The following is an 11,633-nucleotide window of genomic DNA, read 5'->3' as shown; positions in this document are numbered from 1 at the left end:
GTGAGACTGTCTTAAGGACATTGCAATGGTGATGTCACAGTTTGTGGTTAGTAGCACAAAACTGGTATAAGACTGGGCCCATCAACATTTTCCACTAGAGATGGGAGAGGGGCTCGTGACGTCTTCCTCTCCTCTCCCTGAACGGCTGTAAGAAATGGTTGCCGAGGAGAGGAGTCATTTTTCTTCAGTGGTATAGCCACTGTTTATTGTCCATGCTCCCCACATAGCCTCATAATTAACTTAATTAAGCACAGTGGATCACAAACGAACAACACAGATTAACTAGGGTCCTGAAACGAACCATGTTCAGAGTCATTCCAAACCATCATTATCGTCATGAGGGATCACGGGGCTCCTATATCATCAACAGCATTTTGCTCCTTTGACTAGCTCCGAGTATCTCTCAGCATATTCTTATACCAAGGAAGAGGCAAGATTAGCTTCTCACTGGGTAGTTCTCCTCACTCCCTGGGAGAAAGAAAAATGGCTACTCAAAAGTTCACCCTTCCTAGAAACACCTCACAGACACACCCAGGACCCTTGTCCGATATGACTTGTCCTATCATACTCCAGTCACACCTGTGAGGGGTTAAACCCTTATCTCCTAAGATTCAATTTATGTTCAGAGAGCAAGGTGTTAGAAAGCAAACCTATCTCGTTAACACTCTCTAACTAACGCTTCCGTTTTCCACCACGCATCAAAATACTGTGAGGCCTTCACCAAATAGAGCTGACCAGTCTTAGACTCCCTAGCCTCCAGAACTGAAAACCTCGATAAACATGAAACATCCAGTTTCAGGTATTCTGTTATAGCAACAGAAAAGGGAGTAGGACACACAGAAATGTTTTGTGTTCCGATCACATGAGCATGAAATGAACATCACACTTCCTGGTTTACAGCCACATCTTTGATAGGGGAGATTTGACACCTGACCACTGCAATAGACGGTGACATCAAGCTTTTGTTTTTTAGGTAAATATAAAAGCTACCTTAGGGACTGGAGAGATGGTTCAGCTGTTAGGAACACTGGCTGCTCTTCCAGCAGACCTATATTTGATTCCCAGCAACCACATGGTGGCTAACAGCAGTCTGTAATCCCAGTTCCAGGAGACCTAATACACCATCCTGGATCCTGTGAACACCATCCACGTGCATGTTGCACAGACATACGTGTAGGCCAAAAGTTCATACACAAGATGTCTTTTATATGTATGGTTTGTTTTTATTTTGTAGTCATTGTTTACTTACCTGTATGTATGTCTGTGTGAGGGTGTCGGAAGCCCCAGAACTGGAGGTATAGACTGGTGTGAGCTGCCATGTGGCTGCTGGGAATTGAACCTGGGTCCTCTAGAAGAGCAGACAGTTCTCTTAACTGCTGAGCTATCTCTCCAACACAAGATGCACTTTTAAAATTACATTTATTTTATCATAGCCCTTACCTCCCTCCTGGTTCACCCTTCCACAGTTTCTCATCCCATTCCCCCCCCCAGTCTTCAAGAAGATGCCCCCCCACAAGATGTATTTTTTAAACATTCTGTTTATAGTATATTGTAATCCATCAGGTTTGTAACAGCATTATGCACAAAGCAAATCTGTGGCTAAAAATGCTAATGATTCTTTGAAATATTGGGAAAGGGTGATGCTTTCTCAATGTAGAGTTCTTTACAAAGCTTAGTCAAGCATGTAAGATGAAATAAAATGTACCTGTGTGCACTGCTTCATGTGGTGTGCATCTCGGTACAGGCTAGCCACACGGCAAATGCGCTACCATGTGGTCTCGGGATATTAGGACTTATTATAGGCATAGTTTAATAGCAAAGAGAGAAACCTCCTTAACGATGTTCAGTATTGTGAGGTCAAATTTTATTTGCGAATTTCATCTATCAACATTCTCAGGATCACACTCTAGAAATACCAGCTTAGATTCAGAGTTTATAAAGTGAGGGGGGTATAAAACTTAGATATAACTTAGAAACACATTTTGATGTTTTGTGAGAAATTTGTTATTATTTTGGAGTGACTTCATCCAGCTTTTTTTTTTTTAAATGGGAGCTATTTTTAAAACTCTGGATCTTAAGATCTGTTTTTAAAATGGAAAGACCTGTTATTGTTAAAACTATCTTCTACTGGAAGCACGAGGTGTGCCTGGTACACTTTGTTATTACGAGGTAGGGTGGCGTGAGCTCACAGCCACACAGGAGCAGATTTTGGGGGAGTTGCCTGCACCAGCGAACATCCAAACCTGGGCACTGTATCAGCATCAGCAGGAGTTCTTGTCCTCCTGACAGCTGTGTAGAGCTGTCAGTGTCTGTGAAGAACGGATTCCAGGACCACCTCCCTGACCCTGTCCTACAGACACTTGAGTCTCTTGGATAAAGCAGTATGGCATTTGCCTATAACCTAAGCACATCCTTCATATATACCTTGAACCATACCCAATCAGGTAGTAATAAGTTCCCCCTGATATATCGTGCATGCTAGACATGCTATTTGTTTAGGAGATGGTGACCCGGAGGAAATTCTATACACATTTAATAATGGTGCAAGTAAAATATATTTTCTTTCTCTCTCTGTGTGTGTGTGTGTGTGTGTGTGTGTGTGCGCGCGTGCGCATGCATGCTCACACATGCATGTGTATTTCATGACCATAGGTATACAAGCCTATGTACCCACATGCAGAAGGCAGAGGAGGCTGTTGGGTGCCTACTTCTATAGCTTCGCACCTCATTCATGAAGATAGGATCTCTCACTCACCTAAAAGTTTACTGTTTCAGCTAGGATGGCTGGCCGGAGAGATCCCAGGGTCTGCCTGTTCCTATCGTTCAACACTGGGTTTGCAGGCATGTTCATCCATGCCTGCTTCTTATGTGGGTGCTGGGTATTTAAATTTAGCTCCTCATACCTGCAGACCACTGAACCATCTTCCCACCACTTTAAGTATTTGGGGTCCAGGGTTAGTTGACTCCATAGACAGAACCAAAGGGGATCCCAGACCAACCCAATACACCTGCAACTTAAGCCCAGTCACTCTGATCTTCAGACAAATAAAATTTAAAGATGGAATGTTTGTGGCCTTGCATTTAAATTCATCTCATTAGTAAATGGTGACCAGAACCATCCCCACCTCTCCAGCCAGCCCCGTAAGCTGCCTTGGTTTCCCACCTGTATTCATCCATTTCCGTTTCTTCTCTCTCTACACCTTAGGAAAACCACAGAATCCGTGAGCTCCATCCCGATCGCATGCATTCAATTAGGTGATGCTCTGCCTGACACAAGCTGGCTCTCCACTCATCACTTAACGAGATACTGACATGAACAAATAAAGGGATGAAGGAGCCCCGTGGAGGGCAGAATTCCCACTATGATACCGGAGATCGCCCCAAATTCCTTAGATAATAGCTCAGCCTTCTTGTTTGGACCTAATCAAAACATCATGTCCAGGGCTGAGAATGAGCACCCAGACTCTGAGCAGAGCCACAGCTTGAGGCAGAAGGAGATAGTTCCTCTGGGCGGGATGCCAAAGCTGCCAGGATTTAACTACTCCCAGAGGAAAAAGCGTTCCTCCCTGCACGATTCAAATCTCTGATGGCTGATGCTTATCTTGAGGCCAAGGCCAATGGCATCCCGCCCCCCTTTATAACAGCAGTTAATTTCCCTGGGGAGTTCCAACTACTTTTAATAAGAGAATACTTATCTTAGAGAGCACGCATGTGTGTGTGGGTGTGTGTGTGTGTGTATGTGTACGTGTGTTGCATGCATGCTCTAATATCTGCTTTAGTGTGACGTTAGCCTTGAGCACTCAGGACCTCTTATATCCTTGTGACTCTCTGGTGGTGATATAAGAAGTGATCTGTAGAAGAGAATGCTGGGAAGAGTCAGATGTTTAAAAAATAAAATAGGTATGCTCATAAAAGCCAAAGAACAAAGAGTGATTCATCCTCAGTGGCCCTTTCTCTACTTAGCCCACTGCATGCTGGGATCTAAGAAGAGTGTGTGAGGAAAGAAGACACCATCTCTGGAACCTCCACATTTTCAAACGCCGGCTTTCTTCCATCTCTGCATGATAACACTCATCCCCAGTGGTATATTGGTTCACTAGAGAAAATACCATGGAGAGAAATGTAAAGACTTCCTAAGATCAGCCTTGGGAGATGTCTCCTGACTTTCATGCCACCCTGCAGCTAAGGTTAAGGCCAAAAGAGCATCCAGAGGCATAGCACATCTGAGATCTGTGTTCCCTTCTACACAGCAGGCAGCAGCAATTTGTATGTTTGTGCGGCTCCAGCAGAAGCAGAGCTGAGGAGAGCTGTGTCTTCCCCCAGGTAAGAAACACGTACCAGGGACAGGTGAGAGGAAGGAAGGGGAGGGAGGGTGGGAAGAAGAGAGGACCACATGAAGGCTTGTGGCTGAGCAGACGTCCCCTCCAGTGAGACTTGAAATTGCGTGCTTTTTTCTTGAGAGCAGTCTTGCAAAAGTTAGGATTAGCAACGGGTCTGGGGACAATCAAGCAAGCAAGAACGATTTTTTTTTCCTGTTGTCTCAGCAGAGAATCGAGGGTCATAAAAGGAGACCGCCAATCATGGCCCAATCCCATTTGCTATCGAGGGGCTTCACTATGTAGTCTGTGGTCTACAGGCACCAGGTCAGTATAGAATATCCAAGCTGTTCTCAGAAGGACACTGGATCTGTTCTTGCCCAAAGGAGTCATGGAGTGCCCCTTCTCTGTCTTCATCCTTATGCTGTAATTCAGACACTGGGTCTCATCATCCACAGACTTAGGGAACACCGGGCTGAGTAAGTTCTTCACCCAGAACAGGACCTGGTAAGTGGGGTCCTTGTTCAGGCAAGAGAACAAGAAGAGCTGACCTGGAGATGGTCTGCAATCTCAGACCACTGGGGAAGGAATGCAACCTATTCTCTTCATTGAGGAACATACCTGCTGACCTAGCCAGGCCTTATGAAAACTAGCTGCATCTGAACTCGCTGGTTAAGAGCACGGTCTGTTCTTCCAGAGGACCCAAGCTTAATTCCTAGCACCCACATGGCAGCTTACTACCGTCTGCAACTCCAGTTCCAAGGGATTCCAACACCCTCATATGCACATACATACAGGCAAAAAAAAACAATGCACATAAAAGTAAATAAATAAACAGACAAAAAAGAAAATAAATAAATGAATAATAAAGCAAAAAAAAAAGATGTTGACTATATAAAAACCCGTAGCCAGCAAGGTGAGTCCAGTGAGGGCCCATCAGAAGCCAGGCCAAGTTGTGATCTTCCTAGTCAGAGGAGCTATGGTGGAGAACTTAGAAGCAGGGAGCAGGTGAAAGACTGTATAGAAGGATGTCTCTGAAGAAACCAAAATGTGCACAGTAAGAACCAGAAACAAAAGCATGTGAAGGGTCTGGAGTGTTGTTGGCTCAGTAACTACAAGGACTTACTGCCCTTGCAGGGATCTGAACCTGGTTTCCATCTGCCACATGGATGCTCAGAACCTGTAATCCAGATCCAGGGGATTTGATATCTTTCATATGTATGTGGTACCCATGGACTCAAATAGGCTCACACACAAGCACATCTGTAAAAGCAAATAAATAAGCCTGTTGCTTTGTACTAAATGTTCCTTGTGTCTCCGACAGAAAATACATGTCAGGTTCAGCAGCACCGCTCCATGGGGCATGCTTTCCTCTGGGCTTACCTCTACTTACTCGGCTAGGGCGAGTTGGGAGTGGACGAAGACCTGATTGACATGAACAAAGCCAGGTCAAGAACTGCAATGCCTCAGACCTCTGGAAATAGCAAAGCCTTTCTCTAGTCCAAGCCCAACCCTTAGAAAGGATGGATCTTTAGCTGAATTCAATTTGTGTAGAAATGATCAGCCACAGCTTCCCCCTCCCAGATAACCGAAGCCTAAAACTATTCCCCTGCAGAAACTCCCCATGAAGACTGCTAAACCCATGTCCACTTCAGTTCAAACAAGCAGCCTTCTTGTTCGGCTGTGTATAACAAACGCAAGGAATTGCTGGGCGGCTGGGGCCTCTCCATTATCTCTCATGGCTCACCCAAACCTCACTTTTCCATGCGTGCATCTTTGAGTTTGTCTTTTCCTTCAGTCCCTGGTACTCCCACCCCAAATCTGGCCTGGTCAAGTATACATGAAAGAAGAGACAGGAAGGGGGCATTACAAAACCAGTTGTGGCCCAAGAGGACACAAGAATGGGAGAACTGGCTTTGGCCCTTGCCACTTGAAGCAGGCAGGAGAGCTGGGCCTGGTGGTATGCTGCAGGAAAGCTGGTAGGCTGACTGTCTCAGCTCCACCACCCAAGCTCTAGCAGAGGGAGGAAAGAGCCTTGGCTGAGTAGTGTAATCATTGCTACCCAAAGAAGAGAAGCCACAAAGGTTCTGGGCATCTCTGGGATTTCGTCTATGGAATATCGAGGAACATTGACAAAGCAGGCTGCATGTGTGGGAAGACAGGAAGCAATGTCTGTGTGCAGCAACTGAGCAGCTACAGTAGCTACAGGACTGTGCTTATGGGACCATCCACCTCTGTGTGTCTCATCTTGTTAACTAGACACAATGAGAATCCTACACATTTATTTCATTTAATCCTACAAATTTATTTAAGCCCACAAATTTAATTTAATCCTAAAAATTATTTTTTTTACAAAAGCAATTTATTAGCATGGCACAGGAGAGTCTCGGGGCATGGTGTATTACCCAAGCAATTCCTCTTTTATTGACCTTACCTTCCCTACTGGCTTTCCCCCATCTCTCCTGACAAATAGCCTTTATCAACAGCAAAGATGTTAAACGTGAATTTATAACTAGAGAGAGAGAGAGAGAGAGAGAGAGAGAGAGAGAGAGAGAGAGAGAGAGAGAGAGAGAGAGAGAGAAGAAGATGGAAGATGGAAGAAAAGAACAAAGTGGCATTGTGAGACAGGATGTTCAGAGTAGAAGGGGAGAGGAGAAGAGAGAGGGAGGGATGCCCAGGATACTTGGGATGCAGAAAGAAAGGGGGTGCACAGGTCGGACCCCTGATGGTGTTTGCAATAGATGAAAAAGAAAAAGAGAGGAGACAGGGGAGAAAAGGAAACAGATGGGGCGGGGGGAGAGGAAAGGGAAGTGAAAGTCATATTTAAATATGAGATACCTAAATGGACCTGGGACTTTTGTAATAGCCTGGGAATGGAACGAGAAGGCGCTTTCCAGTTTGCTGGGGCCCACAGCAAGGGTCAGAAGGTAGCTAATAGGTTGCCCTGACCAGCCCCAGCAAGCCTCCAGCTGAATGAAAGGAAACACATCAAAGCAAGGTGCTGGGCTACTTGCCAAGTGCAAGGCGCATCTGTTTAGGAGCCTTGGTGCCAAATCCACACTGCAATCAGGTGTGCTACCCCAGAGCCACGGAAGAGTCCCTTCTGTGCCAAGTTGGGGGTGAGCCACAAGGACGACAGCCCCCCTGATAACGGGAGACTTAAAAGAGCTCTTCAAACAGGACACCTCTCCTCCCAGACTCCAACACCTGGCCCAGGCTGTTGTTTTAAAATCAGCCACATTGGGACTAAGGAAAAAGAATTCAGCTGTGGAGCTTTGAAGGGTCTGCTAAGCGGACAGAATTAAGTTACCTGTGACTGCAGAAAGCTGAGCTCAAACGGAAGTCACGAAGCTAATGACTGTCTGTGTGGCCTCTTGTCCCACATTCAACACGACACCATACATCTTGGGATTGTGGTCAGACTTAAGTTGGCCTAGAGTGGGAATCGAGACAAAATTCTTGCTCAGGCCCTGGAATTTTCCATGTTCTCTTATGCTTCCGTGTACTTCTTGGATGACAGTTTAAAAAAACAAAATTGTGTAATGTGTGTGTGTGTGTGTGTGTGTGTGTTGATTTCAGTTGTTTTCCCAGTCAATAAAAATACCTTCTTACCATTTCTTTCCTCATAATTGTCTCAATATTAAAGGTGTTTGCATTACTGTTTCTTTTTTTTAAAAAAAACAAGAAGCATAGTTTTACTTTTCTCTGTACATGTGTAAAGAAATTAGGACCAACATTTTAAAATAAAAATGAAGAAACCTCCCCTGTGGAAACCATGACATTGGAATGGGGACAGAGTCACTGATAGGAGTTGGCACATTAGCCCTGACATGCTACAGTAGCTCTGATTGGTCCAAGAAATGAGGATGCAGGGAGGATAAAAAGAGAGAAAGGATGGCAATTTACTGAGGAAGGGGGCCTGAAGCGGTGGAACTGGGGGCCATGGGGTGGGTCTGGGTGCATGGGGGGCCCACTGGTAGCCATAGGGAGGGGGTCTTGGAGAACCTGTGTATCCATGAGGGGCATCAATGGAGGAGGGCCACGCATACTGTGTGGAGGCCTAGGACCTGGGTGACCCATGGGAGACCCAAAAGGGGGACATGTCTATTGGAAGAGGTCCAGGATGAGGTATTCCAGGAGGTGGCTGGGTGGTAGCTGCCCCCCAGAGCCTGGAGGCCCAGCATGGGGGTGTCCTAGGCCATGGGGGCCATGGTGGCCCATTCACATCCCTGGATGGGGCATCCCACTGGTGGGAGTGGATGAGGATGTGAATGACAAGGAAGTCCAGCCCCTGGAGTTCCTGCTGCTGGGGGGCCATGTCCTCTAGCCCCAGGTGGCATAGGTGGTGGGGGCACGCCTGGGGGTATCCCAGGAGGGAGGGCCCCATAAAGTGACACTAGAGGTGGGAACGAACCAGGAGGCGGCATGCCTGGTGGAGGAAGCCCAGAACCCAGGGATGAAAGCACAGGATTGGGGCAGAGGGCGGAGGGGACGCATCGGCAAACAGCTGATGAGGGCGGTCAGCCTGGGACTGGGCTCTGGGCTGGCAGAAGTCGTTCAGCTGCAGAGCCATGGCGTTCACTCTTACAGTCCTTGAATGCATAAGACACGGTGACAGGGCAGTTACACAGGTACTGCCCGTTCATGGCCTCAACTGCTGCATCCGAAGCATCAAACGAAGCAAAATTAATGAAGGCGTAACCCTTGGAGTTGCCTGTGTCAGGGTCCCGCATAATCTTGGGGGTCTGTAAGATGACTCCAAAGGTGCTGAAAATATTGTAAAGCAGCTTCTCATCAATTCCTGGGTCCAGGTTTCCAAAGAAAGTGTTGGCTCCTACATCCAGGCCTTGTTCACCCATATCAGCTTCCCATAGAGTTTGATCATGTTCATAATCTCAATGGCATAGTCAGCATCTGTCTCACTCAAGAATTCAACAAAGCATAGCCTTGGTGCTGGCCAGTGACTCTATCCTTTGGTGTGTGGGTGTTGACCACTGGCCCTGCCTGGAGACAGAACTCCCACAGCAGTGGCTCACTCATTTTCTCGTCTAGACCTCCCACGTACACCGTAGCATCCTGATTCCCTTTGGATATCAGTCCGGCAGCCATGGCGAAAGCACTCCCACCGTCTCTAAGTAGCAGCGCCACCCCACTGTGTTCCTTTAAAAACAAAGTATTTATTTAAAATATTTTTATTTAAGATTTATATTTACATTAACACAATATTTATTAATATTAATACTAGTATTACTTTAAAAGCAAAGATTTACTTATTTGGTTTTGTGGATGTGCTTGTGTGTGAGCCTACTTGAGTACTCGGGCACCACATACATATATGAGGACCTCAGAACCTCTGGAACTAGATTACAGGTGATTCTGAGCAGTCATGTAGGAAACATACAATAAAATCATTAATTTATCTTAGTGTATGGGGGTGCGGCCTTTATGTATGTACACCAAATGAATGCAGTTCCCACGGGAGCTAGAAGAAAGCTCAGATCACTTAAGTGGAGGTAGTGATGGTGAGAGGCCACTTGAGAAGGAGACACTTTCATTTCTCTGAGTATTCGAGGGATAAACACTATAATAACTCAAAAAAGTGCAACAGTGGCCTTCCTTCCCCATGACATCGAGGAGCTAGCTACCCCAGCTTCATTACATTTCAAGAAATATTCTGTCTGTACAAACAAGAAAGTAGAGCAGCCTGACAGCTCCTTGGACTGGCAGTAAGAAGCAGCTTCATTTAACACTGCTGTGTCTGGTCCGCCGAGCGCTCAACTCCATTGTCTTTGTACCACAGGGGGAAAGGGACAGTAATCAGTACCCTGCCTCAAACAGCTGCTGAGGCTACATCTGTCCTCCTAAAGCCTGGCACAATCCCTCTGAGTGGGGACTCCCCCCATAAAGTGCATGCTGTCACTGCACAAGAGGAGTGTGCAAAATCCAGAGTCAGAACGGTTGCCACCTCCTTTTCTTTCCCACCCACAAGCTTGTATTTTAGGTTTGCATCCGAGTGTTGGGCAGCCAAGGAGGTAAGCAGTTTTCCAATCAGAGCAGAAGTCTGTAGACGTTCTTGTTTATGGCTTCTACACATTTCCCAGTGCCGTACATGTCAGCTTTCATATCTTTCCAAGAGGTTCCTCCCACTATCTTGGCAGTGGTGGAGCTTGCAGGAGGCCTGTTCTCCATCCCCATAACTACCGACTCACCCCTGACTGGCCCAGCATTGCTGAAGTCCTGGCTACTCCCTAGAACCCCTTTCCTCACTACAAGCACATCCTGAGTCTGAGCCCATCATCCCCAAAGCAATGGATGTAATAATCAGTAGGACAGGAATGGAGTCATGGCTCCACCTAGGTTAGCTTGGGTTGGGCCAATGATCTCTTTGTCTCAGTCACTTCTTTTTTCTTAGACCCTTTCAAGCCCCATCTTTTACTTACTTCACTAACTGGCTCCAGCTGCCCTGCCTCAGCCACACCACTTACCAAGACTCCGTTGTGTTGGTTTTGTTTGGTTGGGTTTTTAAGACAGTCTCCTGTGTAGCCCAGGCTGTCCTCCAACTTGCTTTGTAGCCGAGAAGGACCTTGAACTTCAGTTTCTTCTGCTTCTAGCTCTCAAATGCTGGAATTACGGGCATCTGCTGCCATGCTGGTTTGATGCAGTGCTGAGGATCTAATCCAGTTCAGGGTTTCCTACATGTTAGGCAGGTTCTGCCCCCACTGAGCTATGACACAGACGTACCTGACTCTTGGAACTCCAGTGTGATGGTTTTGGGGTGTGACATGTCACCACACTGGCTCATGTGTTTGAGGCCTTGTTTGACCCCTAGCTGGTGGAGATCAAAGAAGGTTGCCTGGGAGACACCATGGCTACCAAGTTTTACTGCCCATATAAGTCACAAGGTAAAATGCAGAATTCTTAACCAGGTGGATCTCAAAGGATACACTATGCAATAAATAATTATGTATCTCAAATTCCTGTGTTGGAATTCTAAACCTCCACGGGAATATATAAAAAAATGAAGACTTGAGGGATCATAATATTATGGGGTATGGGCCTCATGAACGAGATTAACATTTCCTTTAAAATACTCGGAGGGGTAATTCCGTGAGAAGAAATAAGAATAAGGCACCTGTGTGCAAACCAGGACCCATGCCAGATGCTGAGATCCACCTTGGCCTTAGACTCATCAGCCATCAGAACTATGAGAGATACCTTCTTGTTCTTTATGTCATTCAGTCTATGGCTATCTGCTCTAGAAATCTGAACTTAGATGAGGCCCCAGACCTCTCTCTGGAAGTTCTTTGGTCATTGATT

At 46.3% G+C, this 11,633-nt stretch overlaps 1 pseudogene across 1 annotated transcript; it reads right to left on the bottom strand.

Moving 5' to 3' along the window:
- Nucleotides 1–4,598: 4,598 nt before the first annotated feature.
- LOC308425140 (splicing factor 3B subunit 4-like) lies at nt 4,599–9,425 on the bottom strand (annotated as a pseudogene). The gene is made up of 3 exons: nt 8,223–9,425; nt 5,710–5,741; nt 4,599–4,835 (listed from the first exon to the last, which is right to left on the bottom strand). The product of its transcript is annotated as a splicing factor 3B subunit 4-like (transcript).
- Nucleotides 9,426–11,633: the final 2,208 nt, after the last annotated feature.

The sequence above is a fragment of the Micromys minutus genome (assembly GCF_963924665.1).
Source record: "Micromys minutus genome assembly, chromosome: 10".
Taxonomy (NCBI): Eukaryota; Metazoa; Chordata; class Mammalia; order Rodentia; family Muridae; genus Micromys; species Micromys minutus.
This window is presented reverse-complemented; position numbering and strand designations above follow the sequence as displayed.